Here is a 23,493-nt window from a genome sequence, read left to right as displayed (position 1 = left end):
ACCTCTTTCGTGTCAAATTAGACACAAAAGGAATGGAAGCTAAGAAGGTTGGAGGAACTGGATCCAGCCAATGTGGACATAAATAAGGTGTGAAATGAGGATTTAAGTCCAGGTGCATCTATCATGACACCCTTTCCATAAAATGTTGCAAAATAACCGCTGAGAAAATGAATTGTGGGGCGCCTGGCTGGCTCAGTTGGTTAAGCATCCGACTTTGGCTCAGGTCAGATCTCACAGGTCGTGGGTTCGAGCCCTGTCTCAGAGCCTGGAGCCTGCGTCGGATTCCGTGTCTCCCGCTCTCTCCGCCCCTCGCCCGCTCTGGTTGCCAGTAAAACGGATTCTGAACAAGTACCAATTCACAGATTCAGGGGGAACCCAGACTAAAACAGTTTTGTCTCCCTGATTGAAGGTTGTATTTTCTTTTTTTTTTTTTTAATTTTTTTTTTTTTCAACATTTTTTTATTTATTTTTGAGACAGAGAGAGACAGAGCATGAACGGGGGAGGGGCAGAGAGAGAGGGAGACACAGAATCGGAAACAGGCTCCAGGCTCCGAGCCATCAGCCCAGAGCCTGACGCGGGGCTCGAACTCACGGACCGCGAGATCGTGACCTGGCTGAAGTCGGACGCTTAACCGACTGCGCCACCCAGGCGCCCCGAAGGTTGTATTTTCAACCATAAAAGGACATTATAAGATGCAAATATGCCACACATATCTGCAATCCTAACAGGGCCTTAATGAGGATCAGCCTTGCGTCGCAAGGCCTTGGAAGGGAGACAAATGAAGCTATAATTTAGATGGATAGCCTGAGCTGTCTGAACATGCCCTTCGGGACACCAACGCCCATCCCAAGAGGCGTGTGGGGTCAACAGCTATCACCAAATATACGGCCTTCTGTTACATGTACCAACACTGACCTATCTATGTGGACCCTGAATTTGGTGGCTTCAAAAATCGTTTATCAAGAGAAAATGAGAGGACTTACCATGCATGCCATACCTTCTTCCGGAAAGAGCTAAAGGCAATGTGTGATATTCAGACAAGTATCGATGGGTTACCCGGGTAAGGGGTTGCATGGTTTTATCCACCAACACATTTGTATATTCTGTTGGATGAAGCCAACTTCACTGGCTTCTTTTAAAAAAAAAATTTTTTTTAAGTTTATTTTTGAAGAGAGAATGGGCACAAGTGGGGTAAGGGCAGAGAGAGAGAGGGAGAGAGAGAGAATCCCAAGCAGGCTCCACAACGTCAGTTACGGCACCCGACGCAGGGCTCAAATGGACAAACCGTGCGATCATGACCTGAGCTGAAACCAAGAGTCAGACACGTAACTGACTGAGCCACCCAGGTTCCCCTTCCTCGGCTTCTTCTATGGCTAAGAGAGCAAGCACCAAACCCAGTCCTCCTTTCCTAGGCATTTATCAGAACTGGACAGTCCTCATTTCAGCGGAAACATACTTAAAAGTTTACCAAAGATAACCGAAGTCCAACAGAAAGCTGGTGATGAAGCGTTTACGCTCCAACAGAAATTTCCACATACTCTTCGAGAAGTCACTGTCACAGCAATATTTGAATGCAGTTCATAATGAGTCATGTTTCCATCGCAATATCGTGTATGCCACACTTCAGATATTCATCAGAAATGGCCAACAGTTCCTGGTGCTAGAAAAGAGGATGACAAACTGGAGACAGTGTGAGGCAGGCAGAGAGATGGCAGGGGCGAAGAGGAAAAGGTGAGCCGAGGTCGGATAGGAAATGGCTGTGACTCCCCTCCGGCACATTCCGAGGAGACCACGTGAGGGCCAGGCAGGCATTTTTAACTCCTCGCTTTCAAGGGTGCCATAGAAACCCCTGACCACAGAGCATCAAATGCTCAACACAGAATCTTAAAAGGTTTCTGCGCACCGTTCTGAAGCCTGACATTCATGTCCATTAACACCTAACCACACGTTTCATCAAATAAGCATCAAATTATTCCCAAGGTAAACATCGGTAGGTGTTAGTTGAAAGGGAAAGATGGGAGGCTCCAGTGTCTTCAGTTGCTTTGAAGTTTTATTTTGGCTTCCATAAAAACCTGGAGAGCCAGCTAGGTAAATCAAGTTGGTTGAAAACAGTGATCACTTTTCCTGTATAAGAAAGTTGGAACATGGAGAAGAACCAAATGCATGTTAAGATTTTATGGAGAAGGAAAAGTCCAGTGCTGTTATTTAAAAAAAAAAAAAAAAAAAAAAAAAAAAGATTTCAATAAAGAGAAAAAAGAAAGGCACCTAGACCATAGAATACGTATAATCACAAAAAAATTTTAAGTCAAAAACCAAATAAAGTGTCAACGGAAGCACCCAACTGCAAAGACAAGGACCCCCCACAAATAAGCATTTACGTAACTAAACAGTCTCTTCTCACACACACATCATGTTGTGCATGGGTTTGGAGACACGCATGCTGACTTTAGAAAGTAACACCAGGGGACACCTAGCAAGAGTTAAGTGACAGAATCCTCACTGAAATACTTCCTTCCCCCAGGTCCACACCTGTGACGTCCGCAAGTTCAACCACAGGCTTTGGCAGTTTTCCTTCTCCATAACGAAAGCTATCCAAGTCACCAATGTTAAGACCTTTAGTTTTAATTCAGAAAACCCTTCCAGATGAGCTCACGGAAGGCTCTTCGTATCCGTAATCAGACAGCCTTATCAGTCTTTGTTACAACACTTCCGATGCAGAATACTTGGGTGTTTACTGCAGTGTGGGCTGGAAGATTCCATGAACAAACTTTCAAGGTACACAGAAAAATTTCAGCTTTTGAAAATTTCAGGGGAACTACATGTAACACAGCAGTTTTTCTGATTCACAGAATTGTGATTTATTTATATCAAGACGGAGTGTTACGGATTTTTCTTAAAATATGATCTAATTAAAAGTATGCATTATTCACCACATTTGAACTACTACTCAACTTTTACATATCAGAGTCTGTGAAGACTTAATATAAATCTTTAATTCCTATTATTAATTTTTTTTTTAATAATGACATGAAAATTAAACTTGTAAGACAGAATCTATTTCAGAGTATATTCAGGAGTCATAAGAAGTCATTTTTGCTTTTCTTCCCCAAGGCAGAATAATCCCAAGGATTAATACATTGATTCACATGGAGGAAATACTCTGGACCACCTACTGTCTGAAGCTCTAGGAAAACCACAAGTAAGCAGACAGGGCTCCCACGTCCTGTGAAGTTGAGAAATAATCATTTGTCAATCAGCCATTAGAGATTACAAGGTAGTAAAAATCAGACTGGAAACTAAAGGCTCGAGGAATGAGAAAATAATTGGTTACCAACCTTGCCCTACGTTTGTTAAGATATAAAAAAAAAAAAAAAAAAAAAAAAAAAATCACATTCAAGAGTCTCAGCTACTTCTGTAAACTATTGGCAACTTAGGAGTCAAGAGAAAGCAACACATTAGGGCAAAAGGGCCTAGATATGGAGGGAAATATCATTCTTATAACAAAACATCAACGGAAAAATGATCTGATATGAACAGCACTGCAAACTTACCCAATCCACGAAGAAACTCTGGAAATTAACATTTTCCAAAGTAGATGTTATCAAAACAAAAGGTTTTCTTTGTGTAGAGATACCCCTTTTCATCATATGCCACATGTAATTTCAGAGTCATTTTCGATGCGGTCCCCCCCCCGCCCCAACTTGTGTTCCTAGAGATCACATCTCTCTCTGGAACGAAGGACAAACAGCACTTATACTCTGGATTCAAGAAGTTAGCATCGCCAGAATACAGATTTGCTGGGTCCTACAAACCAGCGTGAGTTTTTCTTAGAATCTTGAACGTGCGAGCAACAGCAGTCCTTCCCTCATTCTCTCAAGAGGACTATCCTGTCCCTGCTGCAAGGCTGGCAGGAGAGGGCACCTACTGGGGACATTTCCCCAAGAGGTCCTTCAGTGACCGTATGCTAGAGATGTAAAGTATATTCTTCCTGTGTTTTAAGAACTATTTTTGGAAGGCTTTTCCTTCCATTTTTAATCCTTAAAGTACTTTGTTTTTGATGGGAATGTAAGATATCTGAACGTCTTCTCTATCTGGTAATTAAGACCTTTAAATGAAACAAAATCGATCCCGAAATTCATATTCTCAAAAGTGATAGTCACATAACTCGTTAAATGGTAACCAACTGAACCCGGAATATCTCACGTGGTGTGGTCAGGTGAAGGCGGTGGGTCAAGTGACATACACTAGGACAGAGAAAGGACAGAAGTAATGACCGAGGGGTGCCTGGGTGGCTCAGTCAAGTTAAGCGTCCGACTTTTGATTTTGGCTCAGGTCATGATCCCAGGGTTCATGGGTTCAAGGCCCACATTGGGCTGTTCTGACAGCACATTCTCATTCTCATTCTCATTGTCTCTCTCTGTCTCTCTCTCTCTCTCTCTCATAAATAAATAAATAAATAAATAAATAAATAAATAATATTTTTTAAAAAAGTAATGATTCATCCATGTAGTTAATTTAATGGCTATCTTCTGGCCAGTGTCTCTACCCCCCACATCTACAGACCAATACTTGTCTCATTCTAATTACTGGTGCACCTCTTTGCCTTCATCAACTGTGAGCTCCTTAAAGGAAGGAAACCGGTCTTTGCATCTCCCAGGCTCATCCAATAAACAAACATTAATCCTGCAAGAGTTTAATGTGGTTTTGCCTTTTCCCACGTTGCATTTGACAGAGCAGAAAAATCCCACACGGGCTGCTCATCTGGACTGCCGTTAAAAAGCTTGGTCTTGGGGCGCCTGGGTGGCTCAGTCGGTTGAGTGTCCGGCCTCCACTCAGGTCACGGTCTCACGGTTTGGGAGTTCAAGCCCCACGTTGGGCTCTGTGCCCGGAGCCTGCTTCGGATTCTGTGTGTGTCTCTCTCTCCTTCTGCCCCTCCCCCACTCCTGCTCTCTCTCTCTCTCTCTCTCTCTCTCTCTCTCTCTCTCCTTCAAAAATAAACAGCCATTAAAAAAAAATGAAATAAAGGATAAATTCATCGCAAAAGCAATAGCTATATCTTTTAGCTGCATTGTTTTCTTCTTTTTTTTTACTTCTGGCTGCAAATATGTGAGGGTACATCATGTGCATCTGCCCCAGTAACATATTTATAAAACAGAAATAGGACAATCTTCACAACTGAAGAGGGGGAGGCGAGGCCTATACCCACAACAGCAGAAGACTGAGGGCCACATGCATGTTCCCTGGAGTTCAAAGACTCGATGGAATCCAAACATCTACAGCAATACTGCTGACTTCCTTCACGCGGGTCACATCAGAGGGTTTAAGAAAAAATACAGGATGAAAAATATCATCATCATCTAGTAAACTGCTTGGAAATACACATCAAAAGGCGTATCGATCATCCAGTCTGTGTCGTAAATTCCTGCCCCACCATCCCTACGCTGTCATTCCAGCTAATTACATATTCCAAGGACAGAACCTGCAACCTGGCCTGGGCTTCCCAAGAGAACGTGAAGTTGGGGAGACTTAACAGTGTGCATCAGATAAAAAAGTACCCGCAAAGAGTTGGCCCTGCTCTTTCTGGTCTGCTAACCGATTTAAATCAAACTGGCTCGACCCTATGAGCTAGAGCTGTCCTCTCCCTTTCCCTGATGGCTGGCTCCTTTAGATGGATAAGGAGTGCCGTTCTGTACGCAGGGGTGAGGGGCGTTACGGGGAGGAGCTCACAGCTGCAGACAATACTGCTGGCTGATCCATAACCTGAATTTATTTAAAATGAGACCATTCTCGGGGCGCCTGGGTGGCTCAGTGGGTTAAGCATCCGACTCTGGATTTCAGCTCAGGTCATGATCTCAGGGTCATGGGATCCAGCCCTGCGATGGGCTCCACACTGAGCTTGGAACTTGCTTCTGATTCTTTCTCTCTCTCTCTCTCTCTCTCTCTCTCTCTCTCTCCCTCCCTCCCTCCCCCTCTCTCTGCCCCTCTGCTGCATGCATACGAGCTCGCGCGCTCTCTCTCTCTCTCTCTCTCTCAAAAACAGAAGTTTAAAATGAGATAATTTCAAGATGAAATATTGATCTCATAGTATAAGTAGCAAGTGTTTAGGGTGTAAATCACGTAGGTGATACGTCTCCTCTCCCAGCTCAGCTCACAAATGTAGGCAACAAAGACAGTCATCAACTCAACGGTAACTACACTTTTAATATGTTAGAAAAAAACCTATTACAATAAAAATTTTGCAAGTAAAATATCAATATCTAGGAACATTTTTAGAATGAGCAAATTGTAGTGTCAGATAGTTGCCTGAAACCCTGCATCATTGTTCCCTAAATACAGTTTGCTTTGGAAATCCATTTTGCGTCGTTATAAAAAACTACAAACGTTGTCTTTTAATTTAGTGAGAGTCCCATGAAGAAGAGTCAGTTTTAGGAAACTAGACACAGATCCGTGAGAGATCTCAGACTTGACAGGAGGGTTTTTAACTCTCTAACCATCTCAGTTCAAAGTAAAGCATGACGCTCAGGGAGGAGACAGTGACAGTTGAACGCTGGCCATCGAGGAGTGTATGAAATGAGGAGAGAGGGGGAGTAAATCACAAATGCTGTCTTAATTGTGTACCCCCAACCCCTAAAGGAAACACCATGATGTTGGCTAAAGGTTCTTTGCCAGCTGGTTCCTGGACATGAAGGTAAAATAAATTAACATTCTGGCATATGCCTTATGGCCCTGAAACATGCCCGTCTGTGCATCCGGCCCTTTACTGGACCACAGGTTCTGAGCTAGAAACTGACATCCAATGATGAATGAAGCAAGGTCCTGGCTTGGCGGAATGCACGCGTTAGAATGAGTGGTTACAGCACAGAACCAGGGCTAAACTCGTTTTTATTTGTTATCATCAACTAATGTGTAAAGATTTAAAACTGCACGCTCCTCTGGGGGCCTAACACATGACACTTCCCAAAGGCGGTTATGAAAATGGATTAGTCAAGCTGTTCAATAATGATGGATCCACTGCAAACCCTCGATATTCAGTGACTTGGAGGAAGGGATGAGAAATGTACCTGTAATGAGCCCCAGCTTCCACTCACTGTGGTTTATTTCTGAAAAGATTCCATAACAGAATACTATTTGTTTCCCACAAATAACACAGTTTCATTCTTCCTCAGAGGCTCTACCTAGGGAGGAAGCTTAGATGCATAAGCCATTAGGACTAATTATTCGTAATGTCTCAGGGCTTTAGAACAATTACTACTAAAGTTACTGCCTGGAAACAGAATAATTACACTAATTGGAGTTCATCAGATATTCATCTTCATAGTAAGCACAACAGATGAGGGGAAATTTACAGTGTCCATAAATGGAAGTCATTTCAACTACCAAAGGTGATTTTCAGAAGACACGGGCCCTCCATATAATGTACGGTAAGCAACCTCGTCCACTGCACAAATGCGGAGGGCTAGGTTATGTATCAGAACTGTCACAGAGCACTGGTATGGGTCAACAAAACCAGTACACTCCCGCCTTCTGGTCTTTTCATCGAGAGGGGTGGAAACATGAAATAATGCCCTCAGTTTTGATAAATGCAAAAATACAAAAATGCTAAGGGCTGCAAGAGGTGTGGGGACAGACAGGAAAGGCATCTCTGTGAAAGTGGTAACTGAAGACTACTTGGGCGGTGGGAGAAAGTATATTCCAGGCAGAAGGAACAGCAGGCCAAGGCCTGCACACAGCACTAAGAGAACGGAAAGGCGGGCCATGTGGCTGGAGAACAGAGGGTAGATGAGAGAGGATGAAGGAGTTTAAACGGGAAACTAGGGCAGGAACTTGCAAATCAGTAGGATTTTCATATTTTATTGTCGGGGGACCAGAAAATCATGATATAAAGTCTTAGGCAGAGGGATGTCATGCTCAGATATACAAGAGTATTAGGGCGGTAATCAAGGAGAGGGATAGAAGCTTCTTTGAGGTTCATGGCTTAGAGTAGAGGGCGATGAACATAGTGAGATAACGACAAGGTACACCGGTCACCAGAAAGAGCCCAGTTTTCCAGAATGAGTGGAAAAAGGTGATGCTGACCAAGAAAGTGAGCCACTAAATGCGAACCGTGGACATTAGCTTGAAAATAAATGTTGCATAGGGACGCCTGCGTGGCTCAGTTGGTTAAGCGGCCAACTTCGGCTCAGGTCATGATCTCGCAGTCCGTGAGTTCGAGCCCTGCATCGGGCTCTGTGCTGACAGCTCAGAATCTGGAGCCTGCTTCTGTTTCTGTGTCTCCCTCTCTCTCTACCCCTCCCCCATTCGCACTCTGTCTCTCTCTCTGCCTTTCAAAAATGAATACATGTTAAAAAAAAATTAAAAAAAAAGAAAATAGATGTTGCATATTAAAATTAAAAATTCTATTACTTACAGCAATTTTATGCAGAAAGTAATTTACCACTTATAATCCTTTATAAAAATATTAAATAGTACCAACTCTCAATTATTTTAGGACCTGTGGTTTATCTGGTGTAGTAAAACTGAACTGTTATACTCAATTTAGTGGTGGATCAACAAGGTAATATTTTATTGCTGCCGTTAACACAACATGATGTGACCTGAAAGTTGAAACAGAAAAGGCGGTAGTTAAACTACTTGATGGGACACCCTCAAAAGTTGCAAAATTGGTTTTTTAGAAAGAGTCTCTCAAAAGCGTTAAGAATAGGCATATACCCACATGCACATGTGTTGAAAATGCCCCTCAAGAAAATCCCTTAAGTATCACTACTTGTTTTATTGCTTGGAGAGACCCCGAAATGTATTAGGCTTGATGTCTGCAATCATCAAAGACGTCATATGATTCCTGACACTTGCTACTTTCCATTCCCCAGCGTCCCACTATAAGGCAAACTTTCCAGCAAAACTCTAATGGCCCCGCCCACACTTGCCTTTGTTAAAACTCCCATCTCCTAAGGTCTCCATCCATCAAAACCTGCCCCTTGGTGACACTGTGTGTGGTGAATTCCTACCAATAAGCCTTGATGCTAGTGGAGGATTTTCAACTGGCCTAGGCATCCCGTCTACTCTTTTGTCTAGAACAAGGTCTCTGCCATTGCCACTGTTGGTAGATTTTATAAAGGGGGGGGGGGGGGAGATCATGGGAGGGGCAGAGGGAGAGAGAGTCCCAACCAGGCTCCGTGCTCAGCCTGGAGCCTGATGAGGAGCTTGATCCCACAATGCTGGGCTCAGGACCTGAGCCAAAATCGAGAGTTGGATGCTCAACTGACAGAGCCACCCAGGCGCCCTCAGGATTGGCAGATTTTAAAGAGGGCCTTCCGAAAATAACTCCGTCTTCACCTACTCGACACTAGCTAGTTCTTCACACCGTACTCACTAAGTAAATCTTTCTCTCACTCCCTTTGTTCACGGTCTTGTAATATTTGGGTATGTGGCTACCCAAATGGGAAAGCCTTCGGGCAGAGGGAAAGAAACAGAATATAATGCTAGAATGAAAACCGGGCTTCACCACGTATTGATGCTTACTGGTGAACGGCAACTGCCTAGAGACTGTGTTGAGAGGGATTCCAAGGCCTCTCGTACCCGTGTCCGTCATAAGTACAACAGAGGGAACAGTACCTGCACGCACTCTTGGCCATCCCCCGTACAAGGGAGCCACAGAAACCTGACTCTGAATCTCATACCAGGCTTGATCGTTTCCAGTGATGTGAATCTTGGGGGAATTAACTTCTCTGCATCTCATATCAAATGGAGGCACTTATGTTTGCCCCACGTGGATTGGTGGGGACCAAGCCAGGGGCTCAAGAACCATTGATTCTCTCCACTCTCTTCTTGGGGGCAGGGACAAGTGAAAAACCTTTTCGCCCAGGACTTTCCAAAGTTCCTCACTATAAACCACCTTTCCTAACATCAAGCATGAGTTGTTGTTAGGGGATGAGTTGTGTTCCCACAAAATGCACACGTTGAAGCCCTGACCTCCAGTACCTGAAAATGTGACTATGTTCGGAGACGGGGCCCTTAAAGGGGTCATTATATGAAAATGAGGCCATTAGGGTGGACCTTGTGCTTACAGATCAGGAAGAGACGTCAGGGATGGCTGTGTGCACAGATACGAGACCACATGAGGACACAGCAAGAAGGTGGCTGGCTATCTGCAAGCCAAGGAGAGACTTCAGAAGTAACCAAACATGCCTTCGAGCCTCCATAGTTGGTCTTATCCTTCGAGCCTCCATAGTTACGAGAAAATCAATTTCTGTTGTTAAAGCCATGGAGTCCGCGGTATTGTGTAATGGCAGCCCGAGCAGACCAAGACAGGAACAAGGCATTGGTGTCTTCCACCGCTCCTATTACTACATATTTGTTTCCCCACCTGTCCTGTCCCTTCTCTTCCTCCTCTCATGCACTATTGCCCTCCCCCCAACACTAGGAGGAAGCAGCGGGGCTCAAGGACAAGAGGTCACTGACCGTTGACCTACAAGACAGTTTCGTGTACTTTTTGTACAAGGGGAATCCAGACACTCCCAGAAACAGAAAGGAGTGGTGTTCCCCTCTCTCCAACCAGAAACATGGCTGCCAAACGACCGTACAGAAACTCCAAGTACAGTCATCGCCTCCTTTTCGGAAGCATTTTACAAACTTCAAGATTTAACAAGTTAACGCCACTGCCCACAAGTGCCACCCCCACGCCCTCAAGATTGGACTGTTTAATTAGGTAGGGAGATAGTTCAATATGTTCTCAGAATCAGATTTAGATGCAAATGCCAATTAAACCTCGCACTAGCCACTGTGCCTTCCGGTGTTCTAAAACATTTGTGTCAGCAGTTGGGTCATTTCTCTGCCGGGTAAACTATGCAAACAGTGGCTAACATGCCAGGGCCTGCTGGGTTTGCCACGCTCCGTGCAGCTGATGCGAACACTGTCTAAATGCCCTAAGGGTTTGGGTTGGGTTTTACAGATCTATCTCCCCCAGGTTACACCCTCTTCCAATAGGAATCATGCCCTGCTCAAAACTGGCTTGAGCTTTTTTGACTCCCCTTAGAAACAGCAGCAACATTTTTTTGCAATATTACATCATTCTGGACTCCTTTGCCCTTTATCTGAGATTCTTGGCTACCTCACTAGGCAGAAAGCCCAGCCAATGGGGATCAATACAGGCAAGGGGACTGCAAATAGTAGCTCCTGGACTGAAGAAGGCAAGTTAAAGGGGAGGCACGAGTCCATTTGTCCTGATTTGCCAACCGCTCCCTTGAACGATTACCTGTTCTCCTTAACCCTGTTGTAGTATTTGTTGCTGGAAGCAAGGATACAGTCAGAGACTGTGTTACTATTCGCTGCACTAAAGCTCAAAGCGCACCAAAGTGATAGCTTGTAAGCAGGAAGGGCTCATCAACAGGGTTGTTTCGGTGACTGGCGGGGGGGGGGGGGGGTGCAATGTGAAGCCTACTGACATTTAGATACACTTTTTTTAAAAAAAAAATCACCTTTTGTTACATCCCCTGCACCCAGAATTAGTAGAAAGTTGAATGTAAGATCTTAGCAATATTCAAGAGAACTCTTTTCCCACTGAGTTTATTCCACTTAAAACTACCACTCTTACCTTAGTGAAATCATGGGTTATAGTTCCACTGTATAGTTACTTCTCTCTTCGTGGTGGCCAGTTGGGGTCTCCTAAGATGACCACCCACCCAGGAGACTTTAGGACAGATGAAATCAAACCTAAGCTCTCTGCCTGATAGAAACAAAACTAGTTAGAATCAAAAGGGTGAAAGGGAATGGAGCGAGCCAGGTTTTTGACTCTTGCACCCATGAGACCTTCAGTGAGACTTTCCGTTCATTAGTCAGCCATTGGATTGGATGAGGGAGAAGAGGAACATTCAGATGTGAGTCACATGAAGAAACACACACCTGGGAAGAAACACACACCTGGGAAACCATTCCTAATCACGTATTAACAACCTGGTGGCGAATATTGCTACAAACACCTGTTACTATTTGTCTGAAAACCAAACACTGGAAATTCTAGAACGAGGTTTCCAAAGTCCAGTTGGGTGAGCCCTGGGAATTCACGTCTTGAAGTCTCAACAAAAGATCACCAGGGTTACTGAGGAAACCCTGGGTGCTACAGTAAACCTCCAGTCAACAGGGTGTTATTCACTGAGGTTAGGTGATCACGAGAAGCCCCAGGAGCTATTGTCACCACCAACTGCTGAGATTCTTTCTTTTTTTCCTTAGGAAAATGAGTCATTCAGAGATTCCAGACCACCTTACTTAACCATATTATGTCTTCAGTAAATTCCCAAGTGGTCCCGTCACCTTATCCTACCTTCCTGATGAAATAAATGCAGGATAAAGGAGGAAAGAAAGTGATCTCCCCCTTTCCCACCTACAGATCATGGATTTCTCTAGATTGTTCTTTCCCATAATCATCTCAAATATGCCTGAGACAAATACAGACGCTGTTAATCTGTACTGACACAGCTGAGAACATAGGTAAAGGTCAAAGACAGCAAACATTCCTCCAGCCCCTACTGTTTTCAGGACAAGCTCAGAGAAGCTTATGACAGTACAAAGACACAAGACCTTTCTTCTAAACATCCTTAAGAAACAGTGATGTTCTTACAGTTGCTACCTGGTTGCTGTTGCTTTCCTTTTTGATACATTATTTCCCCCAATTAGATTTGTTACTGCTTAACTTGGCTGTTGAATTAGTCTCTGTGGTAATGGTGGCTTAAAGACCTGTCAACAGGTAATCAAAATCACTTTGCCAAGCAATCCAGGAAACTTGTAATTTAGAAAGCTCAACCAGGAAAGGCTGTTCTCTACCATCTATCTCTTCATAACCTTCAAGAAGAAATTTTAATTTGGATTTATTTGAGGACCAGGTTTCTGACCTACAGAACTGTAAGAATTAAAAGCCGTCTAAAAACTGTGAAGTCACTTATTTACTGCAGGCTTCCCTGGAGAAATATAAACTCATCAGGCTCATTCTCCACTTACTGAAATGTCCAAATAGATCATTTTAAATATGAAATGAAAACCGTATCTCACCAAAACTAAGCTTACTCGTTTCTCCGCGTGCAAATGCACATACACCATTTACACTGCTCAAATAAGTTTTCAAGTCTGGCCAAAGTGTTTTCACAACCTCAGTACTTAATTACATTCCACTTTCAATGACTGCTGCAGAAACTTGCCGCGCTTTGAAATCCTCTAAATCGGCCCAAACACTGTTAATGGTGATTCTAAAGAAAAAAGATGAAACCTCCTGCTTTATGCAGCTCTCAAACCAATAAGCCAGATAACACTAGTAATCAGCATGAAGGCTGCTGTCCATCCGTTCTCCACAGCACTGCTCACTGGAGCTTCCAAGAGACTCCTGAGTGAGTCTTCCTAGTGCACAATGCTTGACTGTTCCACTCACTCTGCAGCCCCCAAATTAGTGCAGAGCCAACTGGCTTTCTCCTCAAAGGAAACAAAATACCCCCAACCCTGCACCACTGCTCATTTCAGGAGGAAAACGCAGATACGACACCAACATTTCATTTTATGAGTAAAGTTATTTTAATGCATGCCATAAATGCTTTGGCATGTGAAGGAAGTCACGTCCCATAATGCAAGAAGAGAGAGAAGTTGAGGGGGAAAGATGGCACGTGGAGAAAGCAGGTGGTACCTGAAGACAAGGGGCTCGCGTGGTCTGTCGAAGGCGGAAGAGGTTCCTTCTGCAGAGGAGGGGAGAGAGGGCAGCAGCGAGAGACATACAGGATGCAGAGCACATTTTCACAAAATGGTACCAGGTTAAAAGCATGGCAGGAATTTAAGTTGCAGACATTGAGTAAGAGTTTGACTCAATTCCACATAAGGGAGAGGCGGCAGGAGTGAGGCTTTATTGGGAAATAACCTGGTTTTCCACTCGGCCACTAACCAGCTCATGAGACCTTGAGTAAGCCACTGACTTTTCTAAGATCCTCTCGAGTTCCAAAATAAGTGTGTTTGGTCATGAGCTTTCAAACCTTCTGTTGGAATGACACAAGTTATTTACAGAAGACTGAGGTTGTGGTCAGGATGGTATTTAAAAGCAGCCACCAATTTTCTGTAAATGAATCCTGCCTGGAGGCAGAATGAAAATGGGTTGGCAACATTAGGACTTGAGTTTGTCTCTAATCAGGCAACCGACAACACAGCAGGAAGGGGGTCGAGTAGCATCGCTGATTAGTACCACGAAGGTAGGATTACAGGCAAGGCATCTGAGTGATTACTTTCACTTGTGAAGGGCATTGAGGAAAGTGAAGGGGCCAACCAAAGCCACATTCATTTAGAGCCCTCATTAGGGGCAGTTGCCATCCCCCTCCCCCTCCTCCCCCTTCCCCACCCCCTGGAAAAGGATGGCTTGAGGATATCAGTCCATATTCACTAGGATAAGAAGCACTTCTAATCTACAGATTGCTTAAGGTATTACTGATTAAAACATTTATTCCACATTGTATCTCTATGATAAACATCTTATCATTAAAGAACTTAGTACAACTCTCTCTATATGAACACTGAAGATATTAATGTTAGAAGGCTACCCATGTTATCCCATGTCCATTGGACATAAGATAAAATGGCCAAGGCTTATGGGAAATACAGTGTAGTGCTGGACAGCAGAACAGGGTCATCAGACGTGGATTTGGAATATAGGACTTCCTATTAGCTCTATAATCTTTTTTCTTTTTTAATGTTTATTTATTTTTGAGAGAGAGCATGAGTGGGAGAGAGGGGAGAGAGGGGGACAGAGGATCTGAAGCGGGCCCTGCACTGACAGCAGAGAGCCCCATTCAGGGCTCGAACTCATGAACTGTGACATAGGACCGGCACCAAAAAACGGCTGTTCAACCGACTGAGCCACCCAGGTGTCCCTAGCTCTGCAATCTTATGTGTATTATTCAACCCTCCATTTTTCGTTTATTCATAGGCAAAATGCATCCTACAATTTGTCTGAGGGGATAAAATTCAGTTAGAGTATAGGATGTACAAGAAATATTCACAAATGTCCAATCTCATCCTGTAGCGTCTCTAAATTAAACCAAAACAAATCAAAACAAGCCTTCACAGAGGCAAGTTTTCAAAAGCTACAACACCCATATCCAAAACCTCTTGGTAAAGTAAAATATAATTTCCCTCCTAAATCTGTAAGATTCAAAAAGCTGTTAAAAAAAAAAAAAAAAAGCTATTTAGAAAAGGATTTAACCAAAATGGAAATGACTTTACCTTCACCCAACAGCAAAACTCAGTCTCCAGAAGGTAAAACACAAATCACCTTGGGCAGATCTCTGAATTAAATGCCTAAAAGGTTCAAACTGAATCTAGGACCGACCCATCAAACCCAAATATCTGAAACTCCAAAGAACTTCCTTTTTTGTTTTTAAGAAGCCAGGCTGACTAAGGTGTCTATGGGGATAATTACATAATTTGGTCAACAGGTAACAATACCTTTACAGTCCCGCATAATTGAAGCTTCGGTTTTACTCCTGGCAACGGGGTGGTGGGGATGTGGTTAAGTGTATACCTTAGAATTTTAAATATCGAGATTGGTGTATACTAATCTTAGTACCAATGATTAAGACGCTCCTTTCAACTGCAAACGAAGGCGTCTTGATTCAGGACACAACAAAACCGCGTGCCTTCAGGAATCTGAATGAATTATGTCTATTCCCCAGGTGATAGTTTTGCCCTGATCTGAACATATCAAAACAGTAAGCCTTTCTCTGAAGGTCTCTGAAATCCCAAGGACTTTCTTTCCCCCCCCCCCCCCCCCCCATTTTAATACCAGTTGTGGAGGCTGGGGGTTGTGTTGATTTACCCACTCTGGGCTTTTGAAACCAGTTAAGTGTCCTGGCAACATGCTCAAGGTATCATAGCTATACCTGGAGGATGTTTCTTTTTTTTTTTTTTTTTTTTAACGTTTATTTATATTTGAGACAGAGAGAGACACAGCATGAACAGGGGAGGGGCAGAGAGAGAGGGAAACACAGAATAAGAAGGAGGCTCCAGGCTGAGCCATCAGCCCAGAGCCCGACGCGGGGCTCGAACTCGTGGACCGCGAGATCGTGACCTGAGCCGAAGTCGGACGCTTAACCGACTGAGCCACCCGGGCGCCCCAACCTGGAGGATGTTTCTAAACCACGTATTTCTGTGTTCTACCAACTCCTGTCCAAGGCGCCACCGTCAACTTGTTTTGCGATGATGGCCTCTTTGAAACAAGCGTGTAAGTCGCTAACACAGGGCATGAAGTAAAGAAACCTGGTTCTTTCACCACTTTATGGTGAATGTGCTTTACAAAGACTTGCAGAAGCGCCTCGGTGGCTGAGTTGGTTAAGTGCCCGACTCTTGATTTCAGCTCAGGTCATGACCTCACAGTTCCTGAGTTCGAGCCACGCTGGGGCTATGCAATGACAGTGTGGAGCCTGCGTGAGATTCTCTCTCTCTCTCTCTCTCTCTCTCTCTCTCTCTCTCTCACTGCCTTCCTCCCCCACTCGTGCTATCTAAATAAATAAATAAAACGGATTTTTAAAAAAGACATGCAGAATATGTGAGGCCGTGTTGTAAGTGTCTGACAATTTCACTTAATCCTTACAAAAACTCTAGATTGTAATCCCCACTTTAGAGATTGAGGCACAGAAGTGAAGCAATTTGCCAAAGGCCACACAGCTCGTAAAACGGTTGAGGCAAGATTCTTCAGCCAGGGAATCTGGCCCCGAAGTCCAAATCTACCACACCTAGCCCTCCAAATCATGCTTTTCTAAACACCATAGTCCCTACACAAGGTACAAACAATGACTGAAATCTATTTATTTCAAAGAGAAGTTTAAAAAACACACCAGTGAAACCCAGTCCTTTCTAAAATGAAGGGGAAAAGTCAATTCAGAAACAAGTTCACAAAATGTTTAAGTGATAAGAAGGAAATATTGTGTAAATGCTTTGCCTGCCCCACTAAACACCATTTTTCTCTATTATCTTGAGAGGTTTCCTTATGCCCTGGGCCCCTGTTTGTGCTTGCAGATGGTTTCTATTTCTAAATCTCTAAAGCTTTCAGGAATTTATTCCTAGACTTTGAAACCTGCCCACTTGCAAACCTCCCCTCACCAACGGCCTTGGCAAGTCAAAAAACTCTCTACTGCCTTTGGAAAGCCTGATTTTTAAAGCTATTTAAGTTCTCAGGTTGCAGAAGAAGGAAAAGGCACTATGAGTCTCTGTGTCCATGCCACCCCATTCCCGACTTCCAGAGGGAAAGACAGAATGCGGTTTAATCAATGTCAAGGCTTGTGTCTTCTCATATTTACACTTTAACTGTATCCTGGTAAGAATTTGATTCTATGTGGTCACCTCTTACTCTTGATACGGTTCGCTGGACAATTTTCTCATAGGACATTTACCTAGATGTCTGTCTTTAATAGTGGTGTAGGGAATGGTATTTAGGAAAAACCTTCCTTTGGCTGGCTGGGAGCTTCTGTGGTTTTAGAACTACCCCTGTATTTTCTCAAAAGAATTTAAATGCCACCTCTTGAGTTATATAAGCAGCCATGGGAAATTCAATGAGCATGGCTACCCTGGCTTAATTCAATCCACTTTGGGGCAAATTCCCAGGGTCTCATTAAATCTCAAATATGTATATGTATGAAGACAGTAGTTGGGAATTATGATATTTGAGCAACTTTGAAATTGAAATATCCAATTTCTAACTGAATACACTGAACCCCTCAGGTCTTGATTAATCAGCATGGAACAAAAATACAGTTCAATATACAGAAATTAATTAGGGATGTCAATCACATGGACTGTGTTGAAACTGCAGACTGAGAGGTCAAGAAGCCACAAAGAGCCAGCCACCATGCCTGTGCGCTTTTTAGACTTACGTGTGGTCCTTATTATGGCAAGAAAAATAAGAATTATTATCCCAATTTTACAATTGAAGAAAGTGAAATTCAGAGAGGCTTGAATAATTTGCCCACAGTGGTTTAACCAGTGTCTAGAGATTTTTCAAACCCAGTTACTTTCCGCTGTGTCTTAGGAAGCCTCCCCAAAATGCACTATTTTCTCTTAATAAATAAATAAATAAATAAATAAATAAATAACAATTCTGACTATTCACAACCTCAAAGCTATCTCCTGATTATGTATCTACCATAATTAAGCCAAAGAGTAAAGTTCATGTTGTATGGGGTTATCTAAAGAACTGGGATAAATGGAAAGGATCCAGTTGAGTCGAGAAAACTTGATGAGATGAGAGATTCTGCACCCAATTTCCCAAGAACTTCAACTTGTCTATATACTCAGTTTTCCCTTAGCAGTTACCTGGCTTCCAGTTCACCAGCTAAAACGATCATGAAGAAGATGTTAACCTTTTGATAAAGAAAGTGTAAAATGAGCAGGTCAACTACATGGAAGAAAGAGGAAGGCCCAAGCGAATCAGAGCATTTCTTTCAACAGAATCAGACACCAAAAGCAATTACTTCTGACACACAAGAGTTGACAGGCCTTTGGGGGATATTTTTCAAAACCAAATTGTACAAGAGATCAAAAAAAGAAGACAGAACAAGTTTACAAATCCTTTATTTAGTAAGTATTGTTTATTACAACTTTTAACGTTCACTAACGCTCCATGTGAGTTCTTAAGCCTGTAAATGAACATCTCAATTTAAGATGTTCAATGCAATCCATTAGTTTTACCCTGCTAGGCACTGGGAATGGGCTTCTTCGGACACTAGCTAGGCTCCCCCTTTTACCTACGTATTTAGAAAGACCAAAAATGGATCATTTTCCAAACGTCAGTATGAAGCACTGTACAATAACTAAACTAGTTTAGTTTCATATCATTAATAAGATTTTATTTTATAGCACGTGTACATATATATACATATGTGTATATGTGTATGTGTGTGTATATGCGTATACACATGTGCATATACCGGACACCTCAACTGCTTTAAAAATTAGGTTTGGATTTTGCAAGTTTTTGCAAAACGACAGTGAATAACACAGGCATCCATTTTACAGTGACCAAATCTCCCCCAAACGTAGTAAGTTTTTCATACTCTACTTATCGTGACCGTGGAATAAAAATGGTTTTTAAATTGTTCTTAGTGTGAATTTGTTTTCAAAAACACAAAAGCCAAAGAGAACAAACACATCACATCTTAGACTATAACATGGTTTGTTCTGGTAAATCCTGTAAGATTAGAAAGATGCCTCCAAGGACAGAGTGGAAGCCCTCAGGGCTCTCACAGTGGACATTCAAATTAGGGTGACCCAGCAGGAGAGAAGGTTCTCCCCAGCATGCATAATGAGAGGATGAGCAAAGTTAAAGACAAAAATGACACTGTCTGATATGGTTATTGTTGGCGCATTTTGTCCAAAGGCCCATTAGCTCCTTTTCTCCACCTGCTAAGGACTGCCAAAAAAACTAGCCGGATAAAAGAATAAGGTAACTGATTATTTTTTCAAATTCAGCTTAAAAATGATCTCGCTGAAAAACCTATGACTCACTGAATTGGGGGCATACTGGAATACACTTGCTATCAAATCCCATCTATATTCTAACTCACCTCTCCCTCAAAAACATAGCCTTAAGGAAAAAAGAAAAGGAAAAAAAAAAAAAAAAGATAGCCCTCTAAACCATAATAAGCCGCTCAATACTAAAGACTAGAGACAGAGTACCAGGCCTATCAAGCACACACCCTCATCTATTAAACGTGGTCAATATCAATATCCTTTTATTAAAAGGAACAAAAGAGAAGACTTCCATTTTCCTGCCACATGCTGTCCTATCAGGGTGTACTATGAATACCTAAACATAAATTCTTTTAAGTATAACGGGCTATTGCAAAAATACAGTATTTATCTATTTTACATCCATAAGTCACTTTTTGGATGGTAGAATAAAGAAGCCCAAAAAGAAATCTAAATAACCATAATCTGGTTATTACATCATCGTTAAGAAAATCAGCACCTAAGGTATATGTATCATGGCTTCTGCTGGAAATTGACCAAAAAAAAAAAAAAAAAAAAAAAGGAAGCGTTATGAATTCAATCGACCATCTTCACCCCTGCAGCCCCAGTAGCCTTCTTCCTTCTTCCTGCCCTATCAGTGATCTGCATCTCTGTGGGGTTGGCCTTTTGGGGTCCCTAGTAAAACAATGAGGCAGGAATCAAGAGAAAACACAGGGTTAGGATTCTGACAAGGTAACCATTTTCTCTGCCTTGGGTTTTGTAGGCCATCTTGTTCCTATAAACGCCAGAATGTCTTAATTTCTCCCAAGTAGTGACACTAGGGGCAGATAGCCACTGTTAGTTTTGAGGCCAATGTCCCTTAATCAAAGGACCAGCAGCAAAAATCTGTCAAACGGTTAATTGATGCAAATCGAGGGCCACCATCACTGCGGTGCAATATGTTGCAGAAAAGAGAACAATGGACAGTACTAGAAAGGAAAAGAGCAGTATTCGGTCATTAAAATATTTAATCCACAGTTTGCTCTCATCACCAAGGATAATCTTTACTTTTCGTCAACTGAGATCGCTAAGAAAGCACAAGATGAAAGATAACCTGGAAAAGAAGAAACATACACACAGAGGGGATAAAAGAAAAACTGTCGTTTGGGTCTAAGGATTTCACGCAACATTTAGGGCAAACGCCTTTGTTCCTCGGCTTCGGAAGGCAGTGGGTGGGTGGGTGATGGAGAGATCAGATGGGGCTGCCGGGGCCCTCCACACCCTGCTCTCCGGCGCATGCGCGAGGCCAAGACAAAGGAATAGGTAATTACAGTCCCGATTCATTCATTTTGTCCGCAGTACCAAGGATCTGCTAGCCCTGGCTGGAATCCCGGGGAGGCCGATCCACACCCCTACAGCAAAACGACCACCTCGATGCTACTGTTGGATTTTAACCCGCGAGGTAGTGGCCTCGAGGGAGATCGAGGTGTGTCAACCCCGTTCAAAGGCACTAAAATTGCACCCCTGAGCGCTGTGCTGATTTCAGCAGGGTGAAAATTACACAGGCACAGGCTGTCCAAGGAGTTCGTTTCAAGGCGGAAATGTCTCTGGGGAAGCAGATAAGGAGCTCAGCCGAGCATTCGATGAATATTCATGAAAGAATGCGGTTTGTAGCCGCGCGCTGTGTGTGCGGTCGCATCCAGGGACTCCGCAATTTTTTTTTTATTTGTCGGGGGAGGGGGAGGGGGGGGCGTGGGGACGGAGACAGGAACCGGGCGTCGGGTTTCAGCGTTAGCGCTTTCGGCAAGACCTGCTGAACCCCAAACCTCGGCTCACAGCGGAGCCGGGCCGTGGCGGGACCGCGCGCTGTCAGGTCCGCGCTCACACTCTCCCGGCCCGGGCCGCGAGGGTGGAGGCGAGGCGCCCCGGGCATCTCTGCACCGAAGCCTCGCAAAAATGTAAAATGCTCCGAGATGGCCCACAGGTTAACGGGAAGGCAGTTCGGCCACGTCCGAGGCGGGGGGGGGGGGGGGGGGGGGCTTTGATCCGCTCAGAGGTGCTTCGGCGGGCACGTTGTCGTGTGAACCTCGCATTCCTTGGCCACCGCAGGCCAGGATTCAGGAGTCCCCCGGGGTCAAGGAAACCCATTTGCTGAACCAAAGAGCCACCTCCTTCCTTGGGATCACACCAGATCCCCGTGTTCTTTCTCCCCCTACTCCCGCCCCACCCCACCCCCACCCTCCATCTTTCGCTGCTGCGCCCCTCTCTCCCAGCGCTCCCTCCCGGGCTGCGACTGGTTCCGATGACAGATACGCTCCCTTCCGCCCCACAAAACCGTCTCCTCGGGACTCGGTGCGTTGAGAGGGTTTCCCATTAGGCAATTTCCTCCTTCACGAGCAGCTGGCTCCCGCTCGCTACCCACCCCGCATCTCCCGTCTACCAGACTCGCCACCCCCGCACCTTCCCACCCCGCGAGAGGCTGAAGCCACCCACTTCGGGGGGCCCCCCCATCACCCCACAGCCCCGAAGTGCGACGGGAGCCTCGCGGAGGGTCCCCCGCGTTGGGCGCCGTCTAACGAGGCCCGCGGCGCCCCACGCCCCCGGCCGCGGCGCCGAGAGAACAAAGGGCCTCGAGGTGGGGCGGGGGCGAACGGAGGCCCCCGGGCTGCCGGCGCCCCGGGTCCGCGGGGGCGGCGGGGCCGCCGGGGCGCGCCTCCTTACCGGCTCTGGGTGCCTGTGCCGGCCCTGGGTGAGCGCGGTGCCGCCGAGGGGCCCGGGTCGCAGGCGTCGTCCGGCCGGTGCCTGGCCGCTGGCGGAGGCTCTCTCCCCGGCTCGACGGCGGAGCCCGGAGCGAGGAGCGAGTTGGAGCGCTGCCGCCGCCGCCGTCGCCGCTGCCGCTACTGCCGCCGCCGCCGCCGCTGCAGCCTCTGCATTTCTCGCGCTCGCGCTCCCCCTCCCCTTCCTGCCCAGCGCCCTCCCCCGGCGCGTCCGCCCGCCCAGCCTCCCTCCTCCCGCGTACCCCGCCCGCCTCCCTCCCCTCCCTTCCCCTCCATCCCGGGCCCCGCCCGCCTCCCCTCACCTCCCCTCCACCCCGTCCCCTCCCCGCGTCCCGGTGGTCCCCTTTCCCCTTCTCCTCCCCTCCATCCCGCTGTCCCTCCTGCCAGTCTCCATCTGCCCTGCACGCGGGCTTCCCACTCCCTCCCCACCTCCCTCACCCTACCCTACCCTCCTCTCCTTTGCCGCGCCCCCCCCCCCAACTACCACACCCCGCGCCGCCTCCCCTCCCCCGCCGCGCCGGGGCTGTCTGCGGGCACCTCTCTCTCTCTTCTCCTCTTTTCTCTCTCTCTGTCTCTCTCAGTCCTTTGGAATGGGTGGATAGGAAGTGCTCGGGCTCTCGCTCAGACTTCAGGGGCTGCGTGGCGGTGGTGAATGACGCCCCCTGCCACCTGCTACCCTTCTCAGCACCCCAATCCCGCTCGCGCGCGACGTCCGCCTGGGATTCCGATACCTGGACGGGCAGTGAGGTTGGGGGTGACCTGCCGAACCCCCTCAGCCCATCGAGACAGAGGTCCTCGGGGTTGAGGGAGGCTGCCAACGGCAGGCAAGTCCGGGCGGCGCCCCCCGAGGACCGGGCGCGCTGGGTGAGGCGGCTCCTTCGCACGCTGGGCTGAGCCCGGAGCTCCGCGGCTGGGGACTAGAGACGCCGCCGAGGTCCGCCTTGGGGGGGGGGGGGGGGGGGGGGTTGGGCAGCGTCGTCCCTGCGACCGTGCTCTCGGGACTTGGGAGAGGAAGGAGAAAGGACAAGAGCCCGAGGGAAGGAACCGTCGGTGTTTCATGTCTGTTCTTTAAAAGAGGCAACCAGTTCTCGGGAAGACTGGGTTAGCCGAGGCAACCGGTGCAGTGCTGCCTAGAAGCGCACAGGTCAAAGCCACGGCCAAGCCGTGTCGGGGTGCCCTGAGGCACCGCCACTTTCACACCGGGACATAAAATAACCACCAGCGTGGGGAGGTATGCCCACCTTGCTTATCTGT

General features: G+C 45.7%; 1 protein-coding gene across 2 annotated transcripts in view; it reads right to left on the bottom strand.

Moving 5' to 3' along the window:
• Positions 1–23,079, bottom strand: part of BASP1 (brain abundant membrane attached signal protein 1) — a 57,587-nt gene extending 34,508 nt beyond the window's left edge. The window contains exon 1 of one of the 2 annotated variants that reach the window (XM_058716108.1): positions 22,971–23,079. The gene's annotated coding sequence lies outside the window, so the exon portion shown is untranslated. Of the gene's footprint in view, positions 1–22,183; positions 22,371–22,970 lie in introns of those variants that run through there. The other variant, XM_058716102.1, reaches the window with a different exon arrangement.
• Between the last annotated feature and the right edge of the window lie 414 nt (positions 23,080–23,493).

Source organism: Neofelis nebulosa, chromosome 1 (genome assembly GCF_028018385.1).
Source record: "Neofelis nebulosa isolate mNeoNeb1 chromosome 1, mNeoNeb1.pri, whole genome shotgun sequence".
Classification (NCBI taxonomy): domain Eukaryota; kingdom Metazoa; phylum Chordata; class Mammalia; order Carnivora; family Felidae; genus Neofelis; species Neofelis nebulosa.
This window is presented reverse-complemented; position numbering and strand designations above follow the sequence as displayed.